Genomic DNA, 23,753 nt, shown 5'->3' with positions numbered 1-23,753 from the left:
TGCAAATCTTATTAATTTTAACACCTGTGTTCAGAGGCAGCTGGATTCTCTTACTTGCTTCTGTATTTAATCTGTTATACTACCTTGTTCTGGTGAAGTGAGGGAACTCTAGCTTCACAGGATGTTAATATTAATAGATACATGGTAAAGGGAACGCCTTCTAGAACCCTTACTCCATTAGTGAAGGAATGCAAGAAGTAGAAAACCTATAATGGTAGCAGGAGGCAAGCAGGTTTCACGTGTGAGTTGGAAGGCATTGGAACTCTGTATCTTACCGTCCAAATTAACCATCAACCTTCGGCATACTATCAGAGTCCATAGGAACAGTTTCAGTTTTAATTTTCTTTCTTTAGCAGTTCTAGTTTTAAAAATTGACATTTTATGAATTCTATTGTTTCCAAGAGATCTTCAAACAAAGGGAAAATGTACTTATTACTTTAAAATAGAATAAAACTCATTCTATCTTATAATTACTATGTGAACCCATAGAATACTTTTATAAATCTAAGATACATTATGGAATCTGAGTGGTATTATTTTTCCTGCACCTTAAAATATTTTGCTAATTCCTTCATCCTAGGTGTTATTTCACTGCTGAACATCAATTTTTCCCAACTATGCTTTAAAAAAAAAAAAAAAAAACTAAAATAATAAAACAGAAGAATGATTTAACTGCCTAGAAGGATAATGCAAAAGTGAAATACATCATCACTAATACATTATGCTTTGCCTTTCTCCTCTTCTTTTGAGTTTTCCTATTGTTTGGCACAAAATACTGCATCAGCTTCCAAAAAGGTATAGAAGACTGGAGGCATTATCTTTGTAGTCTGTGTCAGGAAGGAAAGACTTTACTTATACCCTTTTAGGATGCAATATCTGTGGCCTGTGAATTAAATTAACAAAAGACAAGTCAACAGGAGAAAAAACACATTATTTTTTATTAATATTTACATACACTAGAGTTCACAGAAAAGAAGTAAAACTCAAAGAAGCAGTTAAGATTCAGAGTATATATCATTTAAACAAAGGAAAGGGAATTGGGGCTTTAAGAGACAATAAATTGGGGGCGGGGGGGGGAGATTAGCAACTATGTGGCAGAACTAATGGAAGGTAAGGGTTATTTTAGTTGAGTCTGTTTATGGAAACTCATCTCAGTATCAACTCTCCATCTTAAATATTAAGAGTCACTCTTTACTTTCTGGCAGGTGATGGGAAAGCCTTCAAAAAAGAAATGTATGCCCTGACTTTAGGCAATTGATGTGGGGGGCAGGGGGAGGGGGTTGGTGGCGACTCTTACTGCAATTCCACATTTGTTGATTCTCAATTACCCTCCACTCAAAATAATCCATTTGTCAAAGTGGCATATTTTAGGGGGCAGATCCTTTCATCAGCTTCTAGTTCTCATTGACTATGGTTGAGAGCTCAGAACTTGGGGGCTTCACTGGTAGCTCAGTGGTAAAGAATCCACTTGCCAACACAGGAGCCATAGGTTGGATCCTTGGTCCAGAAAGATCCCACATGCCACTGAGCAACAAAGTCCATGTACTACAACTACTGAGCCTGTGCTCTAGAGCCTGGAAACCTCAACTACTGAAGCCCATGTGACCCAGGTTCAACAACAAGAGAAGCCACTGCAATGAGAAGCCCACACACCACAACCGGAGCCTGGCCCCCACTCAGTGAAACTAGAGAAAAAGCCCTCGAAGCAACAATGGTCCAGCATAGCCAATAAATAAAGAACTCAGAACTTTTAATTTTCTGTCCATAATTGAACAGATGAAAACTGACAGAGGAGACATTTCAAAATTATTAGATGAACCTAAAGAAGCACTTCAGACTGTAATAATGACAGTGAAATTTGGGAACTCTCAGGCTAAGTCTAGATTAGACTAAGTCCCTAGACAGATTTTCTCAAACTCAAAAATGAGTAAACAATATTTCTAAAAACTAAAAGGAAATACAGTATTCTCATTCAGCAGGAAAAGCTTCATCATGCAAAATTTTTATAAGAATGCAAAAGGACATGTGACAGTATTCTTTCATCCTTCATGTCCGTGGGCTAAAATTAAACTTGATACAGTTCTTAAGTGGAGAAGTATTAAATGTAGATGTATACAATGCTGACTAGAAAGAAACAGGCAATGCAGAGAATTTTTTAATTCACTGGATTATTCTAATTGGTGTCTACAAATCTAAAACTGGAAATACCTTGCAATTAGGAAGTAAAGATGGCCATCTTCCCTTCAGCAAAATGTTGAACCATACAAGTTTTCAAAAAATTCTTGAAGTATTGCATTCGAGGATGCACATTGCAAAAAGAAGACCCAGAAGGAATGATAAGAACGAACCTACAGGGAAATATCTGAAATCTCAAATCACTATATTCCAGATTCATATATGACAGTTGAAGAATTAGTCATATGCAGACAATGTTGCCTATTTTAAGTAAACTTCAAATCTGGAAAACACAGACTAAAACTCTAGGCAATTTATGACAGTGTAACACTGTAAGCTTGAAAAATGCATAGAGTGATTCAGAAAAGGGATGAGAGCAGAACCAACAGCCTCTCAAGAACTAACAAAAGAATCTGAAAATTCTATCAGAAATACAACTTGTAACAAATTTTTGTAAGTTTAGAATTGGCTTAGTATTATCTATCAAGAAACTTTCCTTAGTTGGCAGTATCAGAAAGAACAAGGTTGAACTTCTGTGAAATTTCACAAAGGAAAAGCAAGAGAAGTTAACTGCATGTAATCTGGTTTTCAAACATATTTAATGATTCTTACTGCCCTAAGAAAAATTAGTTCTCTCAGGACTTCCCTGGTGGTCTCATGGTTAAGAATCCACCTTCTAACTCAGGGGACGTGGGATCAACCCCTGGGTGGGAGACTAAGATCCCAGATGCCACAACTAGAGAAAGCCCACACACTATACAACTAAAACATTTAAATATATAAAATAATTTTAAAATTAAAAAAAAAAAAACAACTTAGAACTCTTCTCAGTTCAATGCATTCTCAAGTATCAATGAATTTTTTTAAACCCTGTATAAGTTAACCTGGAGAGAGTTATATTATATAAAAAGGGTAAAGGAGGGATAGATACTGATTAAGAAAGTCAAGACCTATCCATGAGCTGAACAACACAGGGTTTAGGCCCTGCTCAGTTGAAAATCTGTGTAATAGTTGGCACCTCTGTATGCATGATTCCAAATATTTGGATTCAACCCAACTGCTGATCATATAATACTGCAGCATTTTTACTGAAAAAGAAAATCCACATGGACCTGAAGTTCAAACTCATGTTGTTCAAGGGTCAACTATACTTAAAAACAGCAATGGCACCCCACTCCAGTACTCTTGCCTGGAAAATCCCATGGACGGAGGAGCCTGGTAGGCTGCTGTCCATGGGGTTGCTGAGGGTCAGACATAACTGAGCAACTTCACTTTCACGCACTGGAGAAGGAAATGGCAACCCACTCCAGTGTTCTTGCCTGGAGAATCCCGGGGACGGGGGAGCCTGATAGGCTGCCATCTATGAGGTCGCCACAGAGTCGGACACGACTCAAGTGACTTAGCAGCAGCATACTTAAAAAATGACTTGAAGATGATGGCCTATGACTAATATTACTATCATTATATGAAGAAAGCTTCAATTACAAAACCATAAGTTACCAAGAACATTCCTCATGCAACTAGGAAAAGCACTTATGGGAACTATAAGAGAATTCTATCTCACCCTCTAACCAAAATATTCTAAGGTCTAAGTGGGAAGAATAAAGGAAGATGCTCTTTGTGTGAATAAAAAACTGAAAAAAAAAATCATGTTACAAATACAGTATTTGTCAAGAGAACTCAAATGTGATGCATATTAATTATAGGGGTAATATTTAATTAGATGCATGAAATGTATTTTTTATTTATTTGTAAGTACACACACAAAAATGTTATGTTGAAATTCTTATTAAAAGTTCAAATAAGTTGTTTTACACTATTCCTTTGCTGTTTAGTCACTCAGTCATGTCCAACTTTTTGCAACCCCACGGACTGTACCCCACCAGGATCCTCCATCCATGGGATTTCCTAAGCAAGAATACTAGAGTGGGTTGTCATTTCCTTCTCTAAGGGATCTTCCCAACCCAGGGATTGAACCTGCATCTTCTGTACTGGCTGGAAGGTTCTTTACCACTGAGTCACCAGAGAAGCCCACATTACCTCTATCCTTCTGTAAATTATATTCAAATTACATGATGATATATAATTATATAAAATAATTTAAAATGTTTAAAAAAATAATTCCTTTTGATCTAGAAAATAAAGATTGATAATAATTTTTCCTGGTATAATGAGAATTAAAAGAATCCTTAAAACAACTACTTTGCAAAAATCAGTAAAAATTTCAAGCACACATTTTTTATAGAAGTTGCCAAGTAAATCAAGTCATTATATATATCTTTAAAACAATTTGACTGAAAAATCAAGTATTTTTGAGTATTCTAAAGCAGGAAAAATAAACTATTCAGGACTATATATTTAATTAATGAGTATGTCATAAATATTTCTCATCATCCAAAAGTTATTTCTGAAATAACAAAATATGTTGTCAACAATCTCCAATTTCCTGTCATCTAAAATTATCATTTACTTTCTACTTTTAAAAAATTGGTATTCCATGTAGGTATAGTCCCTGCCCAATTACTATAGAAAAAGAAATCTTGGTATAGTTCTAAATAAAAAAAGAACAGTGTGGTAAAGAAGTGCACAAAATGGTTTATTCATTTTCTTTGACGTCCTCACCCCTACTAAGAAAGCCAATGCTGAGTAGTAAAACACTGGACTAACAAGCAGGACTGGACCAGATAGCCTAACTGGAAATAATGAGTTTAACTGGGAAAGCTGTGGTTTGTAGTCTTTCAGCACAGAAGTTTCTATTTCTCAAAGCTCACCACTGCTATGAGGGTCTTGAGCAAACTTTCAAAGGAAGCAAAGTCTAATACCTACTTTCTGTCCCCTCTTCCCTATCTCTGGTACCAACTGGAGCAGCAATTCCAAGATCCCTAAACTAGGTAAGTCAGTTCTATCCTTCAAAACTGCTCCCCTCCTTCATTCTCAAACATCCATTTCTAGAGGATTGCTCCCTACTGTGTTATCAGATCACTGCAGTTAAATTCATACCAAATACCAGTGCCAAAATATCAGCCCACAGATTATCTGCTAATTGCAAAGGGAAATGCTTACAATGGACAGATAGTCTGTCACCATCATACCCAAGAGATCAAATTTAGGATTACCAACGGGATAATACCACTTTATGTGCCTTCTGATATTGTATAATGTGCAGCACACTGCATGACTTGTTAAGTATTTTTGCCAAAATTATTTAGCCTGATCTACTCAAGCCTTTAGACCTAACTTCAAGTTTATAGAAAATATAGCGAATACAGGATACAATTAAACCCCATGAGGAAGAAACTGTCAGTAAAATACAGAATGTAGGTTATTCTATAAGCCTATGGCCTGGTCTCTTCAAAATGTCAATGCCATTAAAAAAAAAAAAAGGAACTACACTAAATTAAAAGAAACTAACACAAATGGAATGCATGATTGGATACTGGTTCCAAAATAAATGACTAAAAAGAAAATTTTGAGGACAACAGGGAATATATGAAGAACATGAGAATACATATCACCTACACACATTATATTATCAGGGATTGCTGCTGCTGCTGCTGCTAAGTCCCTTTAGTCATGGCCAACTCTGTGCAACCCCATAAATGGCAGCCCACCAGGCTCCCCTCTCCCTGGGATTCTCCAGGCAAGAACATTGGAGTGGGCTGCCATTTCCTTCTCCAATGCATGCAATCCATCCTCCATTGCTTCAGTCGTGTTCAACCTTGTGCAACCCTATGGACAGCAGCCCACCAGGCTCCTCTGTCCACGGGATTCTCTAGACAAGAATACTATCAGGGATTATGTAGGCATTATTCTTAACTTTAAGTGTGATTATGATATTGTCTATACATAATGACACACATACAGTACTTAAGTGTGAACTGCCATGATGTATGAAATATGCTTTGAAAATGTTCACGAAAAATAACCGAGATAAGCAGATAAAGCAAATGCGGCAAAAGAGTAACAACTGTAAAAACTAGGTAGTAATATGAGGGCTCAACCCGGCTATTCAATCAACTCTTCAATGGTGGGGTCGGGGGGAAGAATAACATGAAAACTTACATTAACGAAAAGTTATAAAGCTAAGAAATAAACTCTTAAAAATGCAACGGGAAGGGCAACCGAATATTCTCAAATTTTGCAGGTGTGCCTATGCTCTTTTCCTCACTCACCTCATTCTCACACAAAAAAATTAAACAGTTAATTGCACACTCAACGAGGAATAAGAAGACCTAAGATTCAAGAAATGGCTCTATCGCTTCCTAGCCATGACTTCATTCAAGACCTCTCACCCTGATTTCTCCTTCCTCACCTGCAAAATCAGTTCCAGCATCACAGATCACTGTAGAAGGGGTTAGGAGATACATATCGCAAGGTGGTAGCAATGATCGATACAAATGCAGGACACAATTATACTGGTATTTGTACTGATATTTTAAAACACTGAGAGCACAAAGCCCCAGTTTAATTCTCTAAGCACATCAGTGCCTTGGTCACAGGCACAGTAAGTTTCTGCTTAAAGACAGCCTGAATAGGAAAACCAATTCCCCAAAGAAGGACTCCTCACGACTGCAGAGAGGTGGCTTTTGTGCTTTCAATCGGTCCTCTGTTTCAATTTGTTAATGGTTTAATGCCGCTAAAAGACGTCAAATTCTTAATACACAGTTACAAACTGAAAACAATAAATAAATCAGGTTTAGGTTCACAGAATTTTTTTTTTAAACTAACAACTCCTGGTAAACAAAGAGAAGCCCCCCAGACGAAGGTCTCGCGTGCTTGCAGAAGCGGCTTCACTTTGACGTTTCTCCTCTCTAGTCAACCGTTCCATAAAAACGTTAACACTTGAAAGAAGTCCGGAATGCCGAACTCCCTCCATCTCTAGAGCAGGATAAAACCTCAGAATGAGATCATTCTTTCCATCTCAGAAGTGGAACCTGCAAGCTCCGTTAGGAAATTGTGTACCAAGTCCATGTTTCTCCTCAGCGCCCCTCTCCTGCAGACAATAACGGGATGTCTAGGACAGAGCGGGGAAGCCCTCTGACAAGAAGGCGGATGTGAGCGGGGAATGACTGGTCACCTGGGCGGGGGAACCTGGGCCCTAAGGCCCACGAGGCCTCAAGGTTCGGCAGCCCTTTGGTCTCTCTGCCTCCGACTGACGAGACTCGGGGGAGAGCCGAAGCGAGAAGCGCACGGGTTCCTGGCAAACAGCAGCAGAAAATACACGGAAGGCCAAGGGAGGAGCCTCCAGAGAGAAAAACCCAAACCAGGCCAGGGGCAAATAAGCCCTGGGGGGCGAGGCGGGGCGGGAAGGCGGCAGCGGTGGCCTGCGCGGCCCCGGCCCGCCACCCGGAGTCGGCTGCCGCGTCGCGCCGGTGTCCCTCCCCCGCCGGGGCCGGCGCAAGATGGCGGTCCGGCCGTCGCCGCGCAGCCGGTCCCCACCCCCGCGCCCTGGGCGCTCTCGGCGACCCGCGCCGGCCCCGACACCCCCAGCCCGGCGCCCCCGGAGTGAGGCGGCGCAGGCCGCGCGGGAGGGCCTCTGCCTGCTACAACGCGGGGCGGGCGTGGGCGGGCGGGGGCGGGGGGCGCTTACCGTGAGCGGAGCGGATCGGCCTGACTGGGGCCCTGAGGAGGAGGAGAAAGAGGAGGAGGAAAAGGAGGAGCACGAAAAACTACACGGCGGCGACGGCGGCGGCTCCCATTGCGGAGCAGGCGGCCGAACCGTGGGCAGGGGGGGGGGGCTCTCGTGGAGTCAGCGCGCTGCCTCATGGGTAGGCTCCGGGTCAGCCTCTGCGCGTCCGGACTCCCTTTCTTCTCGCCGACGCGGGAGGCGGGCGCGGGCATGTGCACCGCGTCGCGAGCCCTCGAAGGATCCCGCGGCTCTCCACGAGCGAGCAGCCGCCGATTGCCAGAGACTGGGTCGGGGTCGGAGCGGTCGTGGGTGCCACCTATTTGCTGGCCAGCAATCCCGAAATCGGGGCCGCATCGAATCTGAAGACGTGGAAATGCGAGTTCCAGGACCTCCCTGTGTGTAACAGCTAGTTCTCCGTAAGCTTGGAAAGTAAGAAGGTCTAAGAAGAGGCGCCATTAAAAAGAAGTACTGTGCCTGAGCGGAGGCGACACACAAGATGAGGAAAAGAAGTCGAGAAGGGTCTTTTAATAATTGGTTAATTTTGCCAAATCTGTTTCAGACACGCGATTTTTGCTTCCGTCTCCTTTAATTCCTAGCTTCCATGGGTGCTTGCAATAACTTAAAAAACGAAAACAAGTACAAAATACACATGCATTTACAAGAACACCTGCTAAGATACTGGTTGCACAAATACTTGCAAAACATTGTACTGATCTGTAAGGAAAGTTTCTTCTCCCAGTTGTCCTCACAAGATCGATGACAGTAGTGATCTAACTCTCAGAAGTGATCTGAATTAGTGATCTGCCTCGTTAGATCCTTAATATACACCAATCACTGCACTCACCATTCAGCCACTGGATCGTACTAATTCTTCTTGCATATTTGAATCAGTTTCTTCATTCTCAACTAGACTCCCCCCAGCTTTTCTCTAGCGTTTATCGTTAGTTTTTTCCTTATTGATTACCACATTTATGCCAACTAAACTTACTCAAAACTGATGTATAAACAAAAAATCCTATTTATTCCTCCCCCGCCTCCGGTGAAAAACATAGCTGCAATGAAAACCAGAAAACTGTGTACACATTAATGTTTCCATGAGGAGCCACGTTTTAAAGGTTATCTGGTGAGAGTGAAATCAACAAACTGGATGATGTATTTCACTATTCATCCTCAAAACTCCAGGCTCAGATCTAGAACACAACTGTCTTGGTTCTCTTGACACTGTCCACACCTTTCCATCATTTTTAAGTGCTTCTTCTGACTTGTATTTTCTGCCCCTTTACATTCTGTACATGCTAAGTATCCTCATAGTACTCATCCTCCTTAAGTGAGATCATATGCCACTCTTCCCTAACTGTAATGGGTATAAGTGATTTCCCACCTCTTCCACAATTCCATTGTGTTCACCCAAATTTGGGCAGAATAATCACAACCCCAACTCCAAGAATATTGCCTCTAACTTAAAACGATCAGAATACCCTTCCCTCCCTTGAACAGTTACTGTTTCATAAATCAATCAGGGTAAAGACCAGGACTTTTGTTTGATTGTGAACAAAAGAGAAGTTCTTTCTTTCTCTGGATGATGTGGCATTAGAATGTGAATACCAGAAGAGGTACAACCTTTCTCATGTGTGTGCTACTGAGAGACAACTGAGAGCAAAGCCAACATGTGGAGGAGGAATGGCTGGGCAAATATATCATAGAAAAAATGTCAATCCCTGAGAGCATCATAAACCTCCAAAATCAAACCTAACCTGAATCCCATTCTACTGCTAGACTTCTCTGTCATATGAGCTAATGAATTCCCTTTTCTGTTTAGGCTAAAGGGGTCCAAAATAAGCCACTGTGGCATAAAAATTATTTTTAGTTAAAGGTGTTTAAGTTCCTGAAATCCCTTATCTAACTAAAAGCAGAACCTCCCTCCCAAAAGAAGTCAATTGTCACGTATCTCCTCCCAGGAAGCAACCAGGGAAGACTAACTCATCACTGGAGACTATGAGAAATGTCACCGCACCTAAACAGATATTATCACAAAACCATCATATCTTCTATCTATTCTTCCCTGGTGGCTCAGGTGGTAAAGCATCTGCCTGCAATGTGGGAGACCCGGGTTCAATCCCTGGGTTGGGAAGATCCCCTGGAGAAGGAAATGGCAACCCACTCCAGTACTCTTGCCTGGAAAATTCCATGGACTGAAGAGCCTGGTAGACTACAGTCCATGGGGTGACAAAGAGTCGGACATGACTGAGTGACTTCACTTTCATTCTCTTAAGAACCCATTTATCTTTCCTAAAAGTCATTTGTTTTCCTATAAATGCCCTCTCTCCCCCAACCCGCTTTTAAGAAGTTGTTTTCGTACAAGTGCCTTTCTCCACCTCTCCTTTGTCTATTAAAATAGTATATAAGCCCCAAATTTTAGCTACCCCTTCAAGTCACATCTCTTTGTGAACTCTCATAAAGTGGTATATGTTTAAAATCTTTTCTCTTGCTCACCTGTCTTTTGTCACTTTAATTTGTGTGCAAGTGTGCACAGTTATTCAGTCATGTCTAAGTCTTAGTGACCCCATGGAATGTAGCCCGCCAGGCTCCTCCGTCCATGAAATTTTCCAGGCAAAAACACTGGAGTAGGGTTGCTATTTCCTCCTCCAGAGGATCTTCCCAGCCCAGGGATCGAACCCGTGTCTCCTGCGGCTTCTGCATTGGCTGGCAAATTCTTTATCACTGAGCCACCTGGGTGGAGAGGGAATGGCACACCACTTCAGTATTCTTGCCTGGAAAACCCCATGGACGGAGGAGCCTGGTAGGCTGCAGTCCATGGGGTCGCTCAGAGTCAGACACGACTGAACAACTTCACTTTCACTTTTCAATTTCATGCATTGGAGAAGGAAACGGCAGCTCACTCCAGTGTTCTTGCCTGGAGAATCCGAGGGATAGGGGAGCCTGGTGGGCTGCCATCTATGGGTTGCACAGAGTCAGATACGACTAAAGCAGAGCCACCTGGGAAGCCCAGTTTAACTTGCAGACCCCTCCAAAACTAAATATAAAAGAGTAGAGAAACTGGCTTTCCTACCTGAAAAAAACCACTATTAGTTTGGTTTTCTTTATCTGCAAACGAAACTATCCTAACGGTAGGGACAAGGATAAATATTTGCCATCTTATTTTCCTTTGTGTATCCAGGAAATCCGCATTTCCTAGCTCCCTTACTTTTACTTCAGGCTGTGTGACTGTTTCTGGCCAGTGGACTGTAAACAGAAGCAGTGATTGCCTAATCTAAACCTGACCCTTAAAACCTCCAGTGATTTATAGTTCCTTTCTGTTTTTCATACATCGGTCAGTCATAGACAGAAAGCTCTGAGGAACTAAGGAATGGCAGTAATATTAAATTGAAAGACCCTGGGTCTCTTAATAATTGCACAGAGCACATCAATTCTCATTGTACTGTTTACAGCAAAACATACATCTTTATTGGGTTAAGACACTAGAATTTTAGACTTGTTGGTTACACTAGTAACAATCATCTACCCTGATTAATAATAGAAATGGCCTACTGTAACAAAAATCTAAAATACGTGGCATTAGTTTAGCAGAGCAGTCATGTAGGAAATAATGAAACGTTCAGTTCAGTTCAGTCGCTCAGTCGTGTCTGATTCTTTGCAACCCCATGAATCGCAGCATGCCAGGCCTCCCATTCCATCACCAACTCCCAGAGTTTACTCAAACCCATGTCCATTGAGTCAGTGATGCCATGCAGCCATCTCATCCTCTGTCATCCCCTTCTCCTCCTGCCCAGCATCAGGGTCTTTTCCAATGAGTCAACTCTTCGCATGAGGTGGCCAAAGTACTGGAGTTTCAGCTTTAGCATCATTCCTTCCAAAGAACACCCAGGACTGATCTCTTTCAGAATGGACTGGTTGGATCTCCTCGCAGTCCAAGGGACTCTCAAGAGTTTTCTCCACCACCACAGTTCAAAAGCGTCAATTCTTCAGTGCTCAGCTTTCTTCACAGTCCAACTCTCACAGCCATACATGACCACTGGAAAAACCATAGCCTTGACTAGACGGACCTTTGCTGGCAAAGTAATGTCTCTGCTTTTGAATATGCTATCTAGGTTGGTCATAACTTTCCTTGCAAGGAGTAAACGTCTTTTAATTTCATGGCTGCAATCACTATCTGCAGTGATTTTGGAGCTCCCCAAAATAAAGTCTGACACTGTTTCCACTGTTTCCCCATCTATTTCCCATGAAGTGATGGGACCAGATGCCATAATCTTAGTTATCTGAATGTTGAGCTTTAAGCCAATTTTTTCACTCTCCTCTTTCACTTTCATCAAGAGGCTTTTTAGTTCCTCTTCCTTTTCTGCTATAAGGTGGTATCATCAGCCAGACATCCTGGAATGTGAAGTCAAGTGGGCCTTAGAAAGCATCACTATGAACAAAGCTAGTGGAGGTGATGGAATTCCAGTGGAGCTATTTCAAATCCTGAAAGATGATGCTGTGAAAGTGCTGCACTCAATATGCCAGTAAATTTGGAAAACTCAGCAGTGGCCACAGGACTGGAAAAGGTCAGTTTTCATTCCAATCCTAAAGAAATGCAATGCCAAAGAATGCTCAAACTACTGCACAATTGCACTCATCTCACACGCTAGTAAAGTAATGCTCAAAACTCTCCAAGCCAGGCTTCAGCAAAGCGTGAACCATGAACTTCCAGATGTTCAAGCTGGTTTTAGAAAAGGCAGAGGAACCAGAGATCAAATTGCTAACATCCGCTGGATCATGGAAAAGCAAGAAAGTTCCAGAAAAGCATCTATTTCTGCTTTATTGACTAGGCCAAAGCCGTTGACTGTGTGGATCACAATAAACTGTGGAAAATGAAACATAGTAGGCTGAATAACTCTAGATTCATATCAAGCAGTGGCGAAACTGTTGCCTACAATATGTCAGAAAGCAGATCAGAATACGTACATCATTTGTAGCTCTAAGGGAAGAGCTCAGAAAGCAGTATTAATGGTGGATGTTGGTGATTTCTTTATGTGATTAGAAGGGTATTACCAGAAAGAGATTAGCATGGAAGACAATGAACCAAATTACAAACAGAAATGAAAGGGAATAGAGAGAATCTAGCATTTAGGGGACTTTCAGGGTTTAAAAACATGATACTTCTACATTCCAAAGAGAAAGGGAGGTGATTTAAAAGGCTTTGAGCAAGGAAGCCCAAGTAAGGTTTGAAAAAAAAAAAGACTCAGACCTTAGGCAAGAACAGATTACTCCTTTATTTCAGATAAGGATAGCACTTATTCTTTTGATAGCCTCAAGTTAGTAGCTGTTTCCAGCTTCACTGAGGCATAATTGACAAAACTTTATATACTTAAAAATGAACAACATGATGATTTGATATACATATCCATTGTAAAATGATTATCACAATCAGGTTAATTAACACATTCATACCTCAGGTAGTTACTCTGTGTGTGTGTGTGTGTGTGTCTGGTGAGAAAGTTTAAAATCTACCCTCTTAGAAAATTTCTAGTATACACTACAGTATTATGCTGTACATTAGATTTCCAGAACTTACCCTTTAACTAGCATGTCTACAAAGTTCAGTTCAGTTCAGTTCAGTTCAGTCGCTCAGTCATGTCCGACTCTTTGTGACCCCATGAATCGAAGCACGTCAGGCCTCCCTGTCCATCACCAGCTCCCAGAGTTCACTCAAACTCATGTCCATCGAGTCAGCAATGCCATCCAGCCATCTCATCCTCTGTCATCCCCTTCTCCTCCTGCCCTCCCAGCATCAGAGTCTTTTCCAATGAGTCAACTCTTCGCATGAGGTGGCCAAAGTATTGGAGTTTCAGCTTTAGCATCAGTCCTTCCAATGAACACCCAGGACTGATCTCCTTTAGAATGAACTGGTTGGATCTCCTTGCACCCTCTCAAGAGTCTTCTCCAACACCACAGTTCAAAAGCATCAATTCTTCGGCACTCAGCTTTCTTCACAGTCCAACTCTCACAGCCATACATGACCACTGGAAAAACCATAGCCTTGACTAGACGGACCTTTGCTGGCAAAGTAATGTCTCTGCTTTTGAATATGCTATCTAGGTTGGTCATAACTTTCTTTGCAAGGAGTAAACGTCTTTTAATTTCATGGCTGCAATCACCATCTGCAGTGATTTTGGAGCCCCCAAAAATAAAGTCTGACACTGTTTCTACTGTTTCCCCATCTATTTCCCATGAAGTGATGGGACCAGATGCCATGATCTTTGTTTTCTGAATGTTGAACTCTAAGCCAACTTTTTCACTCTCCTCTTTCACTTTCATCAAGAGGCTTTTGAGTTCCTCTTCACTTTCTGCCATAAGGGTGGTGTCATCTGCATATCTGAGGTTATTGATATTTCTCCCGCCAATCTTGATTCCAGCTTGTGTTTCTTCCAGTCCAGCGTTTCTCATGATATATTCTGCAAAGAAGTTAAATAAGCAGGGTGACAATATACAGCCTTGACGTACTCCTTTTGCTATTTGGAACCAGTCTATTGTTCCATGTCCAGTTCTAACTGTTGCTTCCTGACCTGCATATAGGTTTCTCAAGAGGTAGGTCAGGTGGTCTGGTATTCCCATCTCTTTCAGAATTTTCCACAATTCATTGTGATCCCCACAGTCAAAGTCTTTGGCATAGGCAATAAAGCAGAAATAGATGTTTTTCTGGTGTCTCCAAAGTAGCCGCTATTAAATTGAGAGAGAGATTTGATCAAGAACGTAGAGAAATAAGGCAGCTTTTAGAACGATGTCTCCAGAGTGAATATTTTGGTACTTCAACCATGACTCTTGGATGTCTATCCATCTTTTTAGGTGCTCCTTTTGCCCCAAGTTTCAAGATACTCTTGTGTCCAGCAGCCAAGACCTGCAGCTCTTTTTCAGAGGACTGTGCTTAGCCTACTGGAGTCACTTTGCCTGCCTTCACAGAGACTGGAAGTAGCCTGGTAAATACCTTTTAGAGCAAGCTCCTAACCAAGGACTGACAAATGTAGGCATATGAAAGCCCTAGCTCCCCTGGCTTGGGTGGGAAACTCTGAGACATCTTTTACACTCCTGAATTCTCCTGTAGGATCAGGCCGGGGCTACCTCTGTAGCTTTTTATCTAAAGTTGCTTATGCGCAACTCAACTATCTGCAAAGCTACCCTTCTTAACTCAGCTTTGTGATGCAGGAGCTGGGAACCTGCAAATTAGTTTTGTGCTTTGCCAGCTGCTCCCTGTTATATTCAGCCAACAGAGGACAGTTGAAGGAGACTGCAAGGCTGGAGGAGGAAGAGGGCTTTGCTCCTTCCTGTTTACTTCTGTTTGTTTTATGTTCCTGCCATGATGTATCCAGCAACTTTCTATAGTCCCAGCAGCAATAACTCACTCCAGTAGCAGAAGTTGAATCCGGTTTACAGCTTTCCCAGCACTTGCAGAACTAGTCTTATTGCACCCCCACAGAGATATCAACACCAGCCACCATCACCCCCTCCTAACTGTCCCAGTTCTGTGGTTCCTCTCCTCCAAGCTCAGAGATTCCAGCACTAGCTGATCAGTGCATCTTTCTCAGAGACTGAGTTTGAGCTCCATGGAGCCAATCCTTCAAGCTTCTGAGAGTTTGTTATGAACTGCATATATGTGCTTCCTCAAAAATCCCTGTGTTGAAACCCTAGTCCCCAGTGTGATGGTGTTTGGAGATAGAGCCTTTGGGAGGTGCCTCTCTCGTTCTCTCCTCTTCTCTCCTCTCTTCTTTCTCCCCCTCCTCCCTCTCTCTCCATATGGCCAGAAGGCAGCTGTCCACAAGCGAGGAAGACTTCACCAGACTCCAGCTCTGCCACACCTTGATCTTCGACTTCTCAGCCTCTAGATCTGTGAGATATAAATGTTAGTTGTTTAAGCTACCCGATCTGAGGTATTTTTGTAATAGCAGCCCCAAAATGAACAAAATTGTGCAAGTCATTCAAACATCTTCTCTTAGTTCCCTCAGTCCTAGAAGTGGTTGCTGCTTCCTGTAGTTGTTATATCCATAAGAGTTAATGTTTTCTTTTTGCTTTAACAATTCTTTATTTTAAATTCTCTTTGTGAAAATAACTAATAGGCTTCTGCCACCTAACTGGGTCCTGGGTGATACACTTAGCTTCCTCTTCTCCCTTGTTCTGCTCTTCCTATTCCTGTGCAGTGCTCTTAGTAAGTCAGTGTTCACAAACTCCCTTCTCAGGATGTGCTTCTGGGGAACTCAGTCTTTTTGTTATTCAGTGGCTCAGTCAAGTCCAACTCTTTGGGACCCCATGGTCACGAATGAATATTCCAGTGAATGTTCAGGATTGATTTCCTTTAGGATTGACTGATTTGCTCTCCTTGCAGTCCAAGGGACTCTCAAGAGTTTTTTCTAGCACCACAGTTCAAAAACATCAATTCTTTGGTGCTCAGCCTTCTTTATGGTCCAACTCTCACATCTGTACATGACTGTTGGAAAAACTATACCTTTAACTAGACAGACCTTGTTGGCAAAGTGACGTCTCTGCTTTTTAATATGCTGTCTATATTTGTCATAGCTTTTCTTCCAAGGAGCAAGCATCTTTTAATTTTGTGGCAGCAGCCACTGTCCACAGTGATTTTGGAACCTAAGAAAATAAAGTCTGTCACTGTTTCCACTGTTTTCCCATCTATTTGCCATGAAGTCATGGGACCGGATGCCATGATCTTCATTTTTGAATGTTGAGTTTTAAGCCAGCTTTTTCACTGTCTTCTTTCACCTTCATCAAGAGGCTCTTTAGTTCCTCTTCATTTTGTGTCATTAGGGTGGTATCATCTGCATATCTGAGGTTATTGATATTTCTCCCGGCAATCTTGATTCCAACTTGTGCTTCACCCAGCTTAGCATTTCATATGATGTACTCTGCATAGAAGTTAAAATAAGCAGGGTGACAATATACAGCCTTGAGGTACTCCTTTCCCAATCTGGAACCAGTCCGTTGTTCCATGTCCAGTTATAACTGTTGCTTCTTGACCCTCATACAGATTCCTCAGGAGGCAGGTAAGGGGGTCTGGTATTCCCATCTCTTTAAGGATTTTCCACAGTTTGTTGTGATCCATGCCGTCAAAGGCTTTAGTGTAGTCAATGAAGCAGAAGTAGATGTTTTTCTGGAATTCCCTTGCTTTTGTTTGATCCAACAGAACTCAGTCTAAGGCTCAGAAAGAACTTCAGATCTTATTAATGACATATTGAACTGAGTGGAAACAGATGGAACAGAAGTCTCTACTACATTTGTTGAGGAAATTGTATTGCCAAAGTTATCTATAAACCTAATCTGAAATTACTTTTAATTGATTAAGCTATAAAGCCATCTTTGGTTGACCCTAGGCTCTTCAAGTATGAAAGCTATACAGTCTTTAATGAGAGCTATACACTCTTATTCAGATATGGCCAAGGAAGATTACAGACAAGAAAAACTTCCCAAGAGTAGAGCCAGAGGAAATAAAGAAAGTGTGTGTGATGGTTAATTTTGTGTGTCAGCCTGACTTGGATAAGGGATGCCCAGATAACTAATAAAACATTATTTCTAGGTGTGCCTGTGAAGGTGTTTCCCGTAGAGATTATCATTTGAATCAGTAGACTGAATAAAGAAGACTGCCTCCACCAATGTAGAGGGCAGCATCCAATCTGCTGAGGCTTGATGAGAATCAGAAAGGCAGATGAAGGGCAAATTTGCCATCTGCTTGAGCTGGAAAGTTCACCTTTTCCTACCCTCAGATATCAGCTTTGGACCTTTGAACTCAAACCATGGCTTATACCATTAGGTCTCCTGGTTCTTAACTTTCACACTTGGACTGAACTATATCACCAGCTTTCCTGGTTCTCTGGCTATATATACAGATATATAGATATCATACATGGAAATTTATTAGATAGATGTTAGTTATTTATATTGCTTCTGTCTCTAGATCCTAGTACAGAATCTCCCCCAAAAAAACACCTATTCAAGGAAATTTATTCACCCTTGGAATAAAGGCCCTTCAGAACAGTTTGGAACCAGGATTTCAGAATTGCTATGAAACAGTGGCTGCTGTGTCTCTCATTCTTCTCCGTTCCTAACAAAGGTGTCTTGCAGTTATCCTTCCTCAGGTCTACCATTGTATGTTGGGTGTAAGTCTGGTAACAGAAGTATAATGTTTGTTTATAGGTTACCAGACCATAAGAAGTCATCTAGATCTGATGGAGAGACGTATATACCATCTAGGATTTTAAGCTACATGCAATAACTTGATGAAACTTTGGATTATATACTTTGGAGATGGGTTAGTATAAGGGAGAAAGGGAAAAATGGATATTTGGGACTAGAAGTATGGATTGAGTTAGAGACCATCACTTCATTTCTTCCTTTGAACGTTTCCTATTTCTTTTACATTCAAGTGGCAGCATATGGCTTGTTCAGGCCCATGGAATGTCATCAAAAGCAATTTACACCAGGGCTACTAAAGGTGCAGTTCAGAGACCAGAGTCATTCTATGACTTGTTTGTTTCTGATCCATACAAGGTAAGTACAACAAATGAAAGTGTTTAGGAACCTTTAAAGGGACTTCCCTAGTAAGCATGGTTAAGAATCCACCTGCCAATGCAGAGAACATGGGTTCAGTTCCTGATGGGGGGTCGGCCATGGCGCAACTAAACCCATGTACCACAACTACTGAGCCAGCTTGCCTAGAGGCTGTGCTCCACAGTAAGAGAAGCCACTACAAGGAGAAGCCCTCACACTACAATGAAGAGTAGCTTCCATTCATAGCAAATAGAGAAAGCCTGAAAGCAACAACAAAGACAAGCACAGCCAAAACTAACTAAATAAAAATTTTTTAAAAGAAAACTTTATGGAAATTTCAGTCTCACAACATTTTTATTGCCTTTTACAAAATAGTCTGTAAGAGATTAGAAAGTTTTTTAAAAAGTTGTCCTTTGCTACAGTTAGTTTGAAGAGCTATATTCTAACATCACTTCTAGCCCAGTCCCCGAAATCACTTAAGATCCTCTAAGATCTTGTTGTTCTTTAATTGGCACAGAGGATCCACTAGAGTATTCTGAATTCCTGAAAGACTGTACTGGGCATAAATAACCTGGAATTTCTGAATGACTGATGGAAGAGAAACACCTCCCCCACTAAACACATCAGTCTACACTAGACCTCGAGGTGAATAATAAATTGACCTTAATATGTTAAGTCACTGAGATTTGGGGGTCATTTGTTTGGGTAGCTAGTATGAGTTATCCAACTACATTGTTACTGAATTTGCCTAGCACAGTGACTTTCATTTCTATTTCATTTTATGATTCATGAATTTATATCTTCAAAGCATCAGAGCCATATATATCTTATCATTTACTTGACAATCCCATTTGGATGTCTAACAGGGACCAAAAAAGTCAATGCTTCTAAAACTTAATCCATTATGCTCCCTCTCTTTTTCCTTAAAGAGTCAGACATGACTGAGCATGCATGCATACGCACATTCCATTTTGTTGAACCATATCACAATCCCTCCAATTTTCCAATCCTAAAACCTGGGAGTAACCTTTATCTTTTCCTTCTCTAAAGCCCACCATAGTCATCAATCCTGTACCAAGTCTGGGAGAGTCTACCGTCTCTACCTTCTGATCCTTCCCCTATTTGGGATTTCTCGTTCCTCTATTCCATCTCATTTGAGTGAGAAAATCTTCTATTGAATTCTTCCAAATTAATTCCTTCCAGTGTCTTTAAAACAATTCTCTAAAAAGCAAATCTAAGTACATAACACCCAGGCTCTAAAAATACATCAATTTTTTACATAGTTCTTAAAAAACGTTTGTGCTCCTTAGCATAGTGTGCTGGATACTGTGGATTAAATACTCGAATTGCCATTCTACTCGCATTCTAGTTGAAGATGATAGAAAGCTAAAAACTATATTCCCCATATAGCCTTGTTGCTGGAGTTCTACGTGAGGTAGGTTCTGCCAGTCTGATGCACTTGCACCGAATCTGGAAGAAAATGAGGTAGAAGTTATCTTCTGTTATTGTATTTTCTATTGGCAAGCAAGGTTATGAAGAGGTGACTCTTACAGGCAGTTGCAGTAGCTATGTTCTAGTATCTATTCACCAGCCCCACAGACATGAGAGGCAATTGAGGCAACATCAATGGGGGCGGCAACAGCTTCCTGAATCCTAGATATCAGCTTCGAAATCATAGCAGCCCCTTGACTTGTATTCCTCCAGCCTTTCTCCTAAAATTACATTTTCCTGTATTAAATACCTTTCTGTCTACAATACCTAAAGTAGCTTCTGTTTCTTACACCACAACCTGATGAATTAACTGACGCATGAGGCTTTTTTTGATGTCTCCTCATTTTCTCTCATTAACCTGATCTCATCGCCACTTCATCCACATCCACCCCTATACACTGTAGTTGAGCCATACCAAACTCCTTTCAGAGTCTCAAATGTACCATATTTTCCTTATGTTACCCTTCTTCAGCTTTCTATCTCCTATTTATTCTTTAACCTGAACCTTATCTATTCTGGGAAGATTTAACTTGAATTTTACGTATTCTGGGAAACCTTCCCTGATAACTCTGCCCTCATTTGTCTCGTAATAAAAAATTCTCATTCTTTTCTTTTGTGTGTGCCACATAGCATCTGAGTTAGATATGCAGATGATACCACTCTAATGGCAGAAGGCAAAAAGGAACTAAAGAACCTCTTGATAAAGGTGAACGAGGAGAGTGAAAAAGCTGGCATAAAACTAAATATTAAAAAGACTAAGGTCATGGAATCTGGCCCCACTACTTCATGGCAAAGAGAAGGGGAAAAGGTAGGAGCAGTGACAGATTTCCTCTTCCTGAGCTCTAAAATCACTGCGGATGGTAACTGCAGCCACGAAATTAGAAGACCATTGCTTCTTGGCAGGAAAGCTATGACAAACGTAGATAGTCTGTTAAAAAGCAAAGACATCACTTTGCCGACAAACGTCTGTATAGCTAAGGCTATAGTCTTTCCAGTAGTCATGTATGGTTGTGAGAGTTGAACCGTATAGAAGGTAGAATGCTGAAGAATTGATGCCTTCAAAATGTGGTCCTGGAGAAGACTCTTGAGATTCCCTTGGACAGCAAAGAGATCAAACCAGTCAATCTTAAAGGAAATCAACCCTGAATACTCATAGGAAGAACTGATGCTGAAGCTGAAGCTCCAATATTTTGGTCACCTGATGCGAACAGCCGACTAATTGAAAAAGACCTTGATCCTGGGAAAGATTGAAGGCAGGAGAAGAGGGCATCAGAGGATGAAATGGCTGGATGGCATCACCAATGCAATGGACATGAACTTGAGCAAACTTCAGGAGATGGTGAGGGACAGAGAGGCTTGTTGTGCTGCAGTCCATGGGGTTGTGAAGAGTCAGACACAATAGGGTGACTAATCAACAACAGCAGCATCTGAGTCCCCTACTTATGTTTGAAATATTCCCCATTCTTATGGGACAGAGGTTTCCATCTCCACAGAAACTGAAAGTGCCAGCTACTAACTTTCCCACCTCCCTGTAGTCAGAGAATGTGCACGTGATTTAGAACCTGCCAGGCACCTCTTCCCTGGTGGCTTCCCTGGTGGCTCAGATGGTAAAATCATCTGCTTGCAATGCTGGAGACCCGGGTTCAATCCCTGGGTCAGGAAGAGCCCCTGGAAAAGGAACTGGCAGCCCACTCCAGTATTCTTGCCTAGGAAAATTCCATGGATGGAGGGTCCATGGGATCACAAAGAGTCTGACACGACTGAGCGACTTCGCTTTCACTTTCACTTTCAGGCACCTCTACCCCAGGTTACAAATGAGAAGTTAATGGCACCAAATAGCATGGATTTGGAGGGGGAGGGTTGGCAGCACTCTGACAATGTGTAGCAGTAGGCAAGGGACCTAACATCAGTTCTAGAGACAATTGTTGTTTAGTCACTAAGTTGTGTCTGACTCTTTACGACCCCATGGACTGTAGGCCCCAGGCTCCTCTGTCCATGGATTTCTCAGGAAGATTTCTGGAGTGAGTTGCCATTTCCTTCTCCAGCTGATCTTCCTGACCCAGGGGTTGAACCTGTGTCTCCTGCATTGGCAGGCAGATTCCTTACCACTGAGCCATGAGGGTAGCCATCTCGAGGCAATAGTACCAGTAGTTATAGAGATAGTGGTACAGACAGTTAGCTGGACTGTCTGTGCTAGTTCCTTTCCAGCCTAGTTCTGTGTGATTTAGAAAATTGTTCCTGGATGCATGGTCTCTGCAACTGGTTTTTAGACCTTCCAAGAGACTTTATGTACTAACCAATAACTTTTTAATAAATTCCTTTTCTGTTTAAATAAGCCAGAGCCTGTTTCTATTGTTTACGACCAAGAATGTTGATTGATGTAACACCCTCTTTGCTCTCTCCGACAGCGCTTTGTACATATCCGCTTACTCCTTGGAAGAAAAGTTATGACCAACCTAGACAGTATATTCAAAGGCAGAGACATTACTTTGCCGACTAAGGTCCGTCTAGTCAAGGCTATGGTTTTTCCTGTGGTCATGTATGGATGTGAGAGTTGGACTGTGGAGAAGGCTGAGCACCAAAGAATTGATGCGTTTGAACTGTGGTGTTGGAGAAGACTCTTGAGGGTCCCTTGGACTGCAAGGAGATCCAACCAGTCCATTCTGAAGATCAGCCCTGGGATTTCTTTGGAAGGACTGATGCTAAAGCTGAAACTCCAGTACTTTGGCCACCTCATGCGAAGAGTTGACTCATTGGAAAAGACTCTGATGGTGGGAGGGATTGGAGGCAGGAGGAGAAGGGGACGACCGAGGACGAGATGGCTGGATGGCATCACTGACTCGATGGACGTGAGTCTGAGTGAACTCCGGGAGATGGTGATGGACAGGGAGGCCTGGTGTGCTGCGATTCATGGGGTCGCAAAGAGTCGGACGTGACTGAGTGACTGAACTGAACTGAAGCAAATATTTCCTTCTGTATACTCCAATTGTACTGTCCTGCTCTACTGGAGTTGGGCTTGATCATATGTTTTCCTTAGGCTAATGGGATGTCAGCATTTGTAAATCAGACAGAGGCTTGAAATACGCTTTAGTGTTTGAGCTTGCCCTCCTTTGCTCCTATGATGAAAAGAGTATGTCCCAAGAGGCTGGTGATTATTTAGCCTGGGCCGCAGAGTGAGACATATGGAATAGATCACACACCTTAAACAGCCACTGGTCCGAAGACAAGGGACACATAGAACTGCCCTACACCTAGCACTGGAGAGCTCAGACCCTGGAGCCATCCCACAGAACTATGAGCAAGAGAATAAACTTGCTGTTAGAAGTCACTGGATTCTGCTTCTTCTTCTTCTTCTTTTTTTTTTTAAACTATTTTACTGAGGAATAACTGACGTACAACCATATACTATTTCAAATATACAAACTATACATTAGTTTGAGTATCAAATCAAGTAGTGATTTGATACTTGCATGTAGTGTGAAATGATCGCCACAATAAATCTAGTTCACATCTTTCACCAAACATAAGTTTTTTTTCCAAGCTTTACTGTCTTAGCAAACATTCCTACCAACAATGTGCAAAGTTTCCCTCTTCTCCACACTCTCAACAACACTTGTCAGTTCTTTCTTTTTGATAATAGTCATTCTAACAGGCATAAGTGATATCTCATTATTGTTCTGATTTGCATTTCCCTAGTGATCAAACTACCGCACAATTGCACTCATCTCACATGCTAGTAAAGTAATGCTCAAAATTCTCCAAGCCAGGCTTCAGCAGTGCGTGAACTGTGAACTTCCTGATGTTCAAGCTGGTTTTAGAAAAGGCAGAGGAACCAGAGATCAAATCGCCAACATCCACCAGAACATGGGAAAAGCAAAAGAGTTCCAGAAAAACATCTATTTCTGCTTTA

At 41.7% G+C, this 23,753-nt stretch overlaps 1 protein-coding gene across 20 annotated transcripts in view; it reads right to left on the bottom strand.

The window, feature by feature from the left end:
• The window catches only part of ZNF280D (zinc finger protein 280D), a 127,461-nt gene extending 119,560 nt beyond the window's left edge, over positions 1 to 7,901 (bottom strand). For 16 of the 20 annotated variants that reach the window (XM_015097014.4, XM_042252408.2, XM_042252409.2 and 13 more), the window contains exon 1: positions 7,766 to 7,901. The gene's annotated coding sequence lies outside the window, so the exon portion shown is untranslated. The remainder of the gene's footprint in view (positions 1 to 7,765) is intronic. The other 4 variants (XM_015097020.4, XM_060417875.1, XM_060417871.1 and 1 more) reach the window with 1 other exon arrangement.
• Positions 7,902 to 23,753: the final 15,852 nt, after the last annotated feature.

The sequence above is a fragment of the Ovis aries genome, chromosome 7, assembly GCF_016772045.2.
Source record: "Ovis aries strain OAR_USU_Benz2616 breed Rambouillet chromosome 7, ARS-UI_Ramb_v3.0, whole genome shotgun sequence".
NCBI lineage: Eukaryota > Metazoa > Chordata > Mammalia > Artiodactyla > Bovidae > Ovis > Ovis aries.
This window is presented reverse-complemented; position numbering and strand designations above follow the sequence as displayed.